The sequence below is a fragment of the Podarcis muralis genome, chromosome 12 (assembly GCF_964188315.1).
Source record: "Podarcis muralis chromosome 12, rPodMur119.hap1.1, whole genome shotgun sequence".
NCBI lineage: Eukaryota > Metazoa > Chordata > Lepidosauria > Squamata > Lacertidae > Podarcis > Podarcis muralis.
The window spans coordinates 47,638,329-47,650,964 of record NC_135666.1 but is presented as its reverse complement, the minus strand read 5'-3'; the positions used below and the strand labels follow the sequence as shown (position 1 = coordinate 47,650,964).

General features: G+C 43.8%; 1 protein-coding gene across 5 annotated transcripts in view; it reads left to right on the top strand.

Moving 5' to 3' along the window:
• CPNE4 (copine 4) overlaps nt 1–12,636 on the top strand; it is a 262,849-nt gene that overhangs the window by 34,385 nt on the left and 215,828 nt on the right. For 2 of the 5 annotated variants that reach the window (XM_077916377.1, XM_077916378.1), the window contains exon 2: nt 1,195–1,315. The exons of 2 other annotated variants lie outside the window; for them this stretch is intronic. The gene's annotated coding sequence lies outside the window, so the exon portion shown is untranslated. Of the gene's footprint in view, nt 1–1,194; nt 1,316–6,544; nt 6,588–12,636 lie in introns of those variants that run through there. One more of the 5 variants, XM_077916379.1, reaches the window with a different exon arrangement.

Genomic DNA, 12,636 nt, shown 5'->3' with positions numbered 1-12,636 from the left:
TGCTAGCAACTTTCTGGTCTGAAGCATTCATGATGCCATCTTCAGACTCCAAGGATCCAAAGATATGTTCTCCTGGGTGCTGAGGGGGAAAATAATTTGTGTATGCACTATCAGTGTGAGAAACACATCATTAGAGATCTGAAACCTGACACTTCTGTTTGCTAGTCTTCCATATATGTCACATCACATTCTTGTCAAGATAATACCTGCTCTAGCACTATTTCCACATCCTGGAAGAGAAAAGAGAGTTTTGTGTGTCTCCCCGTGGGAAATGAAAAGCTGTGGAGAATGAAACCAGTCCAGCATAGCCATTATGAGTACTCTTTCTACCACAGAACATCTTTTCTGACTGGGTTGCTGTTATGAAATATAAAGAAGAAACTGAACAAGATGATCTATAATGGAAAATGCTCAAATTTTGGACTACAATTCCCATCATTCTTAGACAGCTTAGCCGCTGCACTAGGCATGGAAAGATCTCTTGTGCTACCTGATGGGAGAGATCAGTGACCAACTAACGCACCGGGGGGGGGGGGAGGGGGGGCTCATGCACACATGGTGAGATCTAGCAGCAATCTGCAAACTCTGGTGAAGTTTCAGGGGAGGATCAGTTCCACAGAATTGTTTATGGAGCAAGACTCTTGGGCCAGCAGCTGTTCTCCCTTCTCAAACAGGCCTTTCAGGAAACTGAGGGGGGTGGTTAATGGCTGATTCTAATTCTGATCCCCTCTGTAGTGTGTAGATGACTTGCTGAGAAACTCATCTCCCTGTGTTGTTTGGAAGTTCATAAGTCACAAATCACCAAGCCTGGCGAGGGTATCAGTGTGTCATCTGAAGAATGTCAGAAGTGCAACTCTATTACGTTAAGGGAAAATTAACTTGCCCATTTATATTAGGCAGCTAGTTCAAAGCACAGAGGATAGAAATGTGTTCAGTGAACCACAACTTCTGAGATGCATTACATAATCCTCTATGGACCGTATATCACAATTGTAAGGAGGAGAATACTGAAAACACACAGGCAGCATGAGCAGAGGCTTAAAAATATATAGCAGAATGTTAATCACAAATTTGGCATGCATAGGACTTTAAATTACCTGGGTCATTATAACCTTATTTCTTCCATCCAGTATAACAAGGGGCTTTTAAGTGAATGGTTTGTGATGATGATGGTGCTCTGATTATTTCTGGCAGAAAAAGAAGAAGCAGTGAGCTGCTTTTGCCTCTGATGAAGCTGCCTGTTGGTTGGGACTTTGGGACGATTGGCTTATTGAAGACTGCTGGTGCTTATGCTAAGAATAAAAGAAAAAATGAGGTATGCTTTCAAAGTCAATAGATACCCTCTCAGTACTCACAAAAGCCTGTACCCTGCTTAGTGTGCAAATTGTACAAGCATGTCATCATGGTCTGGATTTATGGCTCAATGCTTAGGACAAGAATGGGGAACATGATCCCCTCCAGATGTTGATGGATTCCCAACTCCCACCAGCCCAAGCTGGCACGGCCAATGCTTTTTAGGCATGGTATTAATTCTTTGCAAATGGGAATCAATAGCAGACAATTGGGTTATGAAACGTTCGCCAGCCAGGCAATTATTTGTTTGTTCGTTCATTCATGAAAGCATTTCTAACCTGCCTATCAGGTGAAAAAACTGTCAGAAGGACTTAGCAAAGGTAAAGGGACCGCTGACCGTTAGGTCCAGTCGCAGACGACTCTGGGGTTGTGGCGCCCATCTCGCTTTATTGGCCGAGGGAGCCGGCATACATCTTCTGGGTCATGTGACCAGCATGACTAAGCCGCTTCTGGTGAACCAGAGCAGCGGAAACGCTGTTTACCTTCCCGCCGGAGCGGTACCTATTTATCTACTTGCACTTTGACGTGCTTTCGAGTTGCTAGGCTGGCAGGAGCAGGGACCGAGCAACGGGAACTCACCCCGTCACGGGGATTCGAACTGCCGACCTTCTGATCGGCAAGCCCTAGGCTCTGTGGTTTAACCCACAGCACTACCTGTGCCCCTAAGCTTTGCTGTATTCCAACTCAAATTAAGCCCCATTCCTGGCTATAGTGCAGAACCAGAGTTCCACAGATCACAACAAGACAGGTAGAGCTTTTCCATCTAGGGTGACATTTCATCAACCTTCTCAAAATGCATGAATACATGGATAGGGAACCTGTGGCCCTCTGAGGTGTTGCTGGACTACAACTCCCATCATCCCTGACCATTGGCTGGCATTGATGGAAAAAGGAGCCCCAATTGCACCTTCAAAGCCTCAAAGTTCCTGCATTAATGCTTCCACAGAGCACTCCAATTCCAGCCATGTATGGCATTTTGTTTTGTTTTGTTTTGTTTTTTGCAGCTGGCAAGCCCTGCTGTAATTTCAGAGACGTTAGTATTACAGGCTACAGTGTAATGGAATGTTTCGGTGATTTTGTTCCATGGTAGTTTGCAGAGAATTCGATTGTGTGCCGTCATTAGGCGTGCAGCGCTAGGGTGGGGAAACTCCTTGCAAAGGACCCAAGCCACAGGCGTGCTCTGCATAAATGTGTGTTGCTTTCTTACTTTATATCCGATGATTGATAAGGCGAATCGCAACACCGCCTTTGTGTTTGCGTACCACGCCTATTCCATACACCTCCAGCCAGCTCATGAACAACTGATTCACAAATTATAGTCCCTCGCTGGCACTCTGCCACGGCAATAGTATAGAAACAATTTATTGCTGTGTCTTTTCCAATCTTGTAACAAAACCAGGCATAGCAAGGAGCTTGTCCAACTCATGTTGAAAGTAATTGGGCCTTTGCCACTGATTTTGTTTAACCAGAGCAAGGTGGGAAACGGCGCTGATCTTATTTAGTTTGCCTCCTCCTGGCGAAATATTTTGTGTGGGTGGGTGTTGCATCATGTCATCTTATTGTGCACTTTCTCTCACCTGCTGGCTCCTGTGATAGTCATAATTCATAATGCTGTACAGCTGGCAGAGAGAGAAAAAGCAAGCTGGTCGTCGTAAAGTCACATTTGCTTGTCATAGGTGGGAAATATATATCTTCTGCCCTGTTAGATGGATTTAAAAGGGTAAGTTACGCAGATGGAACAGCATCATATTAAATTACATATTCTACGGGTTAAATGGTACTGTACTAAATTGCATAATATTATATGGGTTTAGGGATGCGGGTGGTGCTGTGGGTAAAACCTCAGCGCCTAGGACTTGCCGATCGTCAGGTCGGTGGTGCGAATCCCCGTGGCGGGGTGCGCTCCCGTTGCTCGGTCCCAGCGCCTGCCAACCTAGCAGTTCGAAAGCACCCCCGGGTGCAAATAGATAAACAGGGACGGCTTACTAGCGGGAAGGTAAACGGCGTTTCTGTGTGCTGCGCTGGCTCGCCAGATGCAGCTTGTCACGCTGGCCACGTGACCCGGAAGTGTCTGCGGACAGCGCTGGCTCCCGGCCTATAGAGTGAGATGAGCGCACAACCCTAGAGTCTGGCAAGACTGTCCTGTACAGGCAGGGTACCTTATATGGGTTTAACTGAAGTGTATTAAATTACATAACATTATGGACTCAGCTATACAGCTGCAAATACAGTGGTACCTCTAGTTACGAACTTAATTTGTCCGGAGGTCCGTTCTTAACCTGAAACTGTTCTTAACTAGAGGCGTGCTTTTGCTAATGGGGCCTCTTGTTGCTGCTGCGCTGCTGGCACACGATATCCGTTCTCATCCTGGGGCAAAGTTCTCAACTCGAGGTAACTCTTCCAAGTTAGCAGAGTTTGTAACCTAAAGCATTTGTAACCTGAGGCGTTTGTAACTTGAGGTACCACTGTATAACGTTTTAAGTGTGTTTTAAGTGCATTATACAAATGTGACACTAGATGGCGATGGTGAGCTTATGGCAAATTCAATATATTTTTCAAAAGATTTTTTTTTTTTAATGTGTCCAGAATCCACCTATGAATGGTTATGTTTTCTTACTAGTGAGCTGCCGAAGCTTCCTCAGGCTGTTATAGGGGTTGTTTTGTTTAAAATGCTACAATGTATTTATATTATTGTTTTTAAAATTGTTGTTTCTTGGAAACCGTCAGGGAACAAGCCGCTAACAAGTCTAATAAATAATAATAGTAAGTGTTACCAGCGGGAAGGTAAATGGCATTTCTGTGTGCTGCTCTGGTTCGCCAGAAGCAGCTTAGTCATGCTGGCCATATGACCCAGAAGCTGTACGCCGGCTCCCTCGGCCAATAAAGCGAGATGAGCACCACAACCCCAGAGTCGTTCATGACTGGACCTAATGGTCAGGGGTCCCTTTACCTTTTAACTACAAAATGGAAGTGGGGTGGGGAGGAACAGCTCCATCACCTGTACTGGCTGGTGTGTGCCCTGTAAGGCTTAGGCGGTAGCTTATTCCTCTGGTACAGACTCCCTCCCTCCCTGACTTCTGTAGGATTGCTCTCCCTGAAATCTGCACAGACTGAATGCTTTTATTATTCAGAGAAAGGCTGCGGAAATCTTCTCTCTCTGCCAGCGCACTGCCCAGATGTGAAATAAATATTTGCAGCTTCTTGACATTTGCCCAAATTCCATTTTACCATTCAAATTCTTAATGACAGGTTTGTAAGTGCAATTTGCATTATGAATGTGACATTTTGTTTCTAACTCCCCGCACTTTCTAGATTAGGGGGCCTGTCATTTTTTTAAAAGAAAAATAGAAATTAGCTGGTGTCGAATATGAAATAAGCTGTCAAATACTAAATAGTTGTAGGGGTGGATACCAACCATAAAATTTGGGAAGCAGCCTGATCTGTTTCAGAGCCACTCATATCTTTCCATCCCAGCTTGTTATTTGGGACTGAATTAGAACAGGATAAAAATGAAACTCTAGTCTCCCCCAACCCTTTCACTATACCAGGGAACCTAAGAATGATAACAGTTCTGTCTGCTCTTTGTAGAAGCATACGTTTACAAGCATTGGAGTCCCTCCAAAACTGAGTAAGCCTGTCTGATTTTAGGCAGATACATTCAGGGGTTTTCAGACATGCCCTTGTTAAAGTTTGGTTCCCCCCCCCCCCCTGCAAGATTTGGATATAATTTGTAGGCATACCCATCCTTTATGAAGAGGCAAAGCCTGCTATATTTTTGAAAGGCAGTGTAGTAACAGGTAATGAGAGAGTTGGAGCAAAGATTCTGCCCTGTAGCTTGTTATTGGGGTTACTTTCATTTTCCTACCCATTTGTGTGTTAACCTGTTTCTTGGCCTGACTTGGGACTCAGCTACATTGGCAAAGAAAAAGCGCTTTTTATGCATTGTATATGCATTATAACACTGTGGCAGCAGATGGCGCTGTGGAGTTCCGGTTTTGCCAATCCAATTTCTCATACAAAGTTTACAATGTGTTTAACTGAAACACTTCTTTGATGTGTCTAGAATAGATCCAGCCATAGCTGTCAACTTTCAGATTTGAAAATAAGGGATCAGCAGCCTCGAAAATAAGGGATCAGCAGCCTCACCTGTCCCGGGGACATTCTACAGGATATCTAACAATCCAAGATAGCAGCAGGAAGCAGCGGGAAATGGCGCTGAAATAAGGGAATTTCCCGCAAAATAGGGAAGGTTGACAGCTATGGATCCAGCCTTGGTTGTGAAACTGGATATCCACTGTTAAGTTCTTATTTAATATTAGATAGTGGTACTATTAGTTAACTAACTACCTAATCAATTCATAAACATGTCTATATACATTTAATCATTAAAAAAATCAGAGTGGTTTATTAGAATCATACATAGAACCATACAGTAAATCATACAGTAAAAAAATAAAAATAAATCAGAGATCAATTAACTATTACAGAAGGATGTTTTCTCATTTGCCAGCATAAGCTTGGCAGTATAGAATAGTTTCCAACCTGGCACTTAAAGGTTAAAGAGCTAATAAAACTGTCCTAACAGTTTGCTGTAAGATATTACTGGGTTGAATTAGTTTCTTTATTTTAAATGTCAAGCGCTATAACAATACCAAGTATTATTGTTGTTCATTGCGATGACAAACCTAGACAGCATCTTAAAAAGCAGAGACATCACCTTGCCGACAAAGGTCCGTATAGTTAAAGCTATGGTTTTCTCAATAGTGATGTATGGAAGCGAGAGCTGGACTGTAAAGTAGGCTGATCGCCGAAGAATTGATGCTTTTGAATTATGGTGCTGGAGGAGACTCTTGAGAGTCCCATGGCCTGCAAGAAGATCAAACCGATCCATTCTGAAGGAAATCAGCCCTGAGTGCTCACTGGAAGGACAGATCGTGAAGCTGAGGCTCCAATACTTTGGCCACCTCATGAGAAGAGAAGACTCCCTGGAAAAGACCCTGATGTTGGGAAAGATGGAGGGCACAAGGAGAAGGGGACGACAGAGGACGAGATGGTTGGACAGTGTTCTCGAAGCTACCAGCATGAGTCTGACCAAACTGCAGGAGGCAGTGGAAGACAGGAGTGCCTGGCGTGCTCTGGTCCATGGGGTCACAAAGAGTCAGACACGACTAAACAACAACAACAACAACAGTGGTGGTGGTACCACTGCTGAGTGGCTTCCAACAGAATATAAAGTAAGTATTCTGTCAATAGATTTGGTCATACCTTGATTTTTATGTTACTGGCTCTGATATCAGTCAGACTAGAAATTTGGGTGAATTAACTGAAATGTAACAAATCTGGCAAATGTGGAGTGTGACCCATTCTCTGTCACTTTTTGGAGGTTTGAGTTCTGTTCTTAACCAACTGCATTGCCTCTTCCGGCTCTTCCTTTCAATCTGTCTCATTTAGAAGTTTGCTCGTTTTGTCAGTTTCTGCCATTTGATGTAGAGAGCAGAGCTGCAATCTTTCAGTCGGTTAGTTACACCCACTTGAAGCACATTGATTTTTTAGCTTCAGGTCAAGTGGCAAGGTGGCAAATGACAGCTGGGCGCTGCTGCTCATGCAGAAGCTCTTCTGAAACAAAAGGCATATCTGCTGCACACATAAATGATTTGTAGGATTGCAGGGAAAAGGGTTGATTGTGGGCTTCATAATGTCAGTTTGCATTTCTTAGTGCAAAAGGTATTGATCTGTTGTGTAGAGATCTTTCCTATTCTGATTAATACAGAAGGATTCAGGAAGCTACTGGAAGGTTTCTTCTCTGTGTGAAAGAAGGTTCTTGTTTGGGTTATATCCAGTACTTTTTTCTAAAAAAAAATATGTTTAGGGGTACTCTCATTTTGACTCAAGAAAATCACCATTTTATAATTCAAATCGGGGAAAATAAATACAGTAAATGGACAAAAGTACAAAGATTCACAAAATGTTTAGGGGTACGGGCAGTGCTTTCCCCCCTAAAAAATGTTTAGGGGTACTCTCATTTTGACTCAAAAAACCCCACCATTTTATAGTTCAAATCGGGATAAATAAAGACAGGAAATGGACAAAAGTGCAAAGATTGACAAAATGATTAGGGGTATGCGTACCCCTGCGTACCCCCAGGAAAAAAGCTCTGATTATAAAGCTCTGATTCTGAGAAGCTGAGTACAGCTGGTTTAAACTGGTTCTGTTATCTTTCTGTCAAGGTCACGCTGACTATAATAGTCAGGCCAGAAGGAGCCTAGGTCTCACTCTCTCTTTCTTTCTCTCTTTTGTTCTGGTGTTCTGTACATAGTATGCTTAGTGTTAAGGCTTAGTCTTATTATAAGTATTTAAACTATTTTCAAAGCAGTTAGGTAACTGTTATCCAATTGTATTTCTACAAAACTTATATATGCCTCCCACCCTCTGAATTGGAGCACAGAGGCGGGGGAGGCCGGGGGATAGCAGGAAGAATGAAATAATGCCAGTTACTTATATGAAACGGCTGGTCAAATATGCTGTGGCACATTTCATAGGTGTTGGCTTTCTGGTGGTTCTGAGTTTATTTCAAGGGTGCACACCAAGGGTATGCACAACTCCTGCCTATCTTCCGGAAATGTCACACTGATCAATCTGCTAACATTTGCAAAGCTTGGTGAAGCTGCGAGAACTTCCCAGAACCGCTGTCATTATCGCTACAGTGGCTACTTTGGCTAAAGGGCTCCTGCTGCTTTTTTAATGGTGCTGCAGACCGCAGAAATCACATGACAAAGAATTGTCACCTGTCACATCATAACAGCAGGGGTTGCTCAATGCTCTGTCACCTGAAACTTCAACAATAGGTTGCTGCTGCACCTTGTGATGGATTTTGCAAAATGGGAATTATTTGCGCAGGTGATTGAAAATGTCGCCTCTGGTGCTGGTGGGTATTTGAGGGGTGTGAATTTGCAGCTGGTTAATCAGGGCCAGCCCAATTGTTAGGTGCAGTGAGGTGGCAGCCTTGGGCAATAGATGCTAAGGGATGGGGAGAGCTAGGAAGCCTGCGATCATAATCTGAGATCCTTTGTGTGACTTCCCCATGAGAGGTCCGGAGGGTGGCAACATGGGAACAGGCCTTTTCTGTGGTGGCTCCCTATCTGTGGAAGTTTCTCTCCAGGGAGGCTTACCTGGTGCCTTCATTTGGGTGCCAGATGAAAAAAGTTTCCAGGCACAATTCAAAGTGTTGGTGCTGACCTTTAAAGCCCTAAATGGCCTCGGCCCAGTATACCTGAAGGAGCATCTCCACCCCCATCGTTCAGCCCGGAGACTGAGGTCCACCTCCAAGAGCCTTCTAGCAGTTCCCTCATTGTGAGAAGTGAGGGAACCAGGCAGAGGGCCTTCTTGGTAGTGGTGCCCACCCTGTGGAACACCCTCCCACCAGATGTCAAGGAAATACAATCTTTAGAAGACAACTGAAGGAAGCCCTGTATTGGGAAGTTTTTAATGTTTGAAGTTTTATTCTGTTTCTGTTTATGCTAGAAGCCTCTCAGAGTGGCTGGGGCAACCCAGTCAGATGGACGGGGTACAAATAAATTAGTATTATGAGTATGAGTATCATTTGGCTGATTAACATTCTATGGCCTTTGAAATGTGTTTTGATGTGTGTTATTTGATTTTTTTATGTTTTGTTGTGTATTTTGTCCTCATATTGCATTTCTGTGTTGTGAACTGCCCTGTGATCTTTGAATGAAGTGTGGTATATAAGTTAAATAAATATTAATAACCATCATCTTCCTTAATAAATTAACAATGACTTCTATTTGTTTGCTTGGAAGGTTTAATACTGCTTTTAAAGTTGTCGTTTATAAACAGTTGCACACCAGCCCTCTAGGAAGGCTGCACAGTGCATCTGTGTAGGAACAGCTAATTGCAGTGTAAATGGATTTGGAGAAAAGATCTCTCCCGAGAATGAAATGTTTTGTATGGGAGATTTTTCTCGAAACCTTCCTACATTCCCTCTGTGTATATGATACATATAATATTTAGTGGAAAAACCCTCTCTGGGGAATTCTCGCTGCCTTTCAAGCAGCTTGCTTAAGATGTGTAGCAGCAGACTGTTGGTAGCATGATAGCCTGGAAATAATGATGCACTTAGCCTCTTTGCAGGTTGATCTCATGGTGTTGCAGCACAGGTTTAAGCAACAGCAACTAAATGTCTCTTGCAAGTGGCATAGTCTCATAGTGTTGCTGCTACCCCACCAAAATCATCTCACGCCTACATTGCTCCAACTGGGGCAGCTTCTTACAGCTCCCATCATCCCTCACCTTTGGCCATACTGGAGGGGATGATGGGAGTATGGGCCCAATGAAGTCTGGAGGGCCACAATTTCCTCACACTTGGTCTACTGTCAACACAATGTTTGACCAGCAAAGGGATGCTTTCAACAGACTTTTGTCCGGTCTCACACATTGCGCCAGGGGAATATCCTTTCTTTCACATCTGTCCCTTGAGCAAACCAAAGTGAAACCACACTAGAGGAGAAGTGACTTATTGACAAATGTCCAGAGTGTGGTGAATCTTCCCATTTTGCAATTCAAACTAGGAACTGATTCAACGATCTTGTCCATTGCCTCAGGCAGCTAAATGTCTAGGGCTGGCCCTGACCATTGATTTTCAAAGCGTCTTGGGTTTGGGGGAGTTTATCAAATGAATAATGTTGGACAGGCTACTGCCCTGGCAGACTGCTTTGCCCAACACGACTGACTTTCCCCCGCGATGTGCAATGTACAGGGGAACGATGAGTGTGATGCATCTAGGAGGTGCATATCCAGTTCACAGTGGGCCAAGTGAGGCTCACCACTGCCCTGTGTAAACTGTCTCAGAATCCTTTGGAAGTTCCTGGGAGAAATGACTGTGTGTCAGCCATCAAGTGCTAAATGTCAAATCTCAAACCCTGTTGGATAGAGAAATGTGAAAGGGTGCTAAATACAGCTATCAGATATTTGGCAGACATTCAAATATTCAGAAAGAACACTGAGAGGAATTTTGAGGAGCAGATCTGTTCTGCTGTGAATGAGTTTTCCCTCAACACTGGTACAGTAAGAGGACTGTATATGTTGTTCTGTGATAATATTTCATGAGCACAGGAATTGCCATGGTGTGCAGGATTCAGCACCCTGAGACTCACTGGATTTCTTTGCCTTGCCTTAAGTATCTAGTCATTTAATGGTAAAATAACAATGAATATTTAGCTGTTTCCAGAGTTAGTGGATGTGGGGTGGGTGATTATATCCAGTTGCTGATCTTTTCAAGACTGTTTGGCTACTTCCAGGTATGCACTTTCAGCTTTCTCTGTTGAGGAATTTAATTACCTTGGCTGTGTACAACTTGGACTTTTAACAAATAATAAAATAAAGAACAGTAAGGTGGTTGGTTCTTCAGTACAAGCTCAGCCTTGAGCTCCACTCCAGATTGTAGGTCTTGTTGCTGTTAATGCAAGTAGGAGACAGGAGTGGACTGTTATCTTAACATGTTTAGGGAAGCTCTTAATATTTGATGAATTATTGTATTTTAATATTTTGCTGGAAGCTGCCTAGAGTGGCTGAGGAAACCCAGCCAGATGGGCAGGGTATAAATAAAATTATTATTATTATTATTATTATTATTATTATTATTATTATTTGAGGGTTGGGTTGGGAGATACTACACAATGTGGTTGGCAGGTGAGAAAATTAAATGGGAGAAAAAACGAGTTAACATAAGAAGACAAAATATGAAGGGGGAAGAGCAAGGAGTGCACAAAGAAAGAGGGATGACCTGAAGTGAGCAAGAAAAGATCAAAAGTAAATAAAGCAGTTCTGATTTCTTTTAAAGGTGCTATTTGCACTGAGCTGTACAGCTGCTATTTTGAGGACTAGACGCAGACATCTCAGTGTTTCATGCTGAGAGAAAGTTTTAGCTAATGGAGGTTGTTCTTTTTAAGGGTGTTTTCAGGCAAATGATTAAATGCCTTCATTGCATGTGATCTGCCTAATATGAAGAATCAGGACAGCCCCTGGCAACACGTTCTGAACTCTGGGAAACTCTGGAAAAGCTAAAACAGGCAGGGGAGAGAGAGAGAGAGAGAGAGAGAGAGAGAGAGAGATTCCTCATTAAAAAAAAAATGGTGATGATTATAATGGAGAATATCACAGTACCCTTTAAGTCTTCTCTGTTTCGCACAGGTGCTGTTGTCAGCAACTTGGTAGAAAATACCAGCTCAGCAGCATTAGATATAGGTGACTAAGAGTGCAACAGCAAGGACTTCCTGTAGGATATCTCCCCCATCCTTTTCTTAATGGCACATCCTTTTAAAAAAATTGATTTCATTTCTAGAAAGGCAGCTCCCAACATGTGGATGTAAAATAATATGCCCCAGAATGAGGCTGACGCTTCTTTTGTCTGCTTATGAACTCCAATTCCTTCGAAATGATTGGTCAAAGGTAAGGGTGAACCAACATGATGCCCTGCAGATGTTGTTGGACTCCTGTGCCCATCGGTCCTGCCCAGTGGTCGTGGATTATGGGACCTGTAGTCCAAGAAGCATTAGAAGGTAAAGGGACCCCTGACCATTAGGTCCAGTCGTGGCCGACTCTGGGGTTGCAGCGCTCATCTCGCTTTATTGGCCAAGGGAGCCGGCGTACAGCTTCTGGGTCATGTGGCCAGCATGACTAAGCCACTTCTGGCGAACCAGAGCAGCGCATGGAAACACCGTTTACCTTCCCACCGGAGCGGTACCTATTTATCTATTTGCACTTTGACGTGCTTTCGAACTGCTAGGTTGGCAAGAGCAGGGACCGAGCAACGGGACCTCACCCCATCACGGGGATTCGAACCGCTGACCTTCTGATCGGCAAGCCCTAGGCTCTGTGGTTTAACCCACAGCGCCATCCGAGTCCCAACAGCATTAGAAGAGCACCACCCAAAAACATCAGAAGTACACCATTGGTAAAAGGGAATAACGTTGATATCATGTGAAAGGTAGACTCAGGTGAAGAGCAGAAGCAAGATGAAATTGAGACAATGAAGTCAGAAAGGGAAGAGTCAGCAGTCAGCTCCGCTTTGTATACACAATCCAGGTGCGTGGAGCCCACACATTATGCCTACACGTAGTCCGATTGTGACTAGATAAAGCCATGGTAGGGAAGTCACCCACTTGCAGATTGTGACCATTGTCAGGACCCATGAGGATGCCCATCACAGGGGAGAGATGATGGCCCAGGCAAAGGCAGATCCTAGTTTATCAGGATGACAAGACAAGG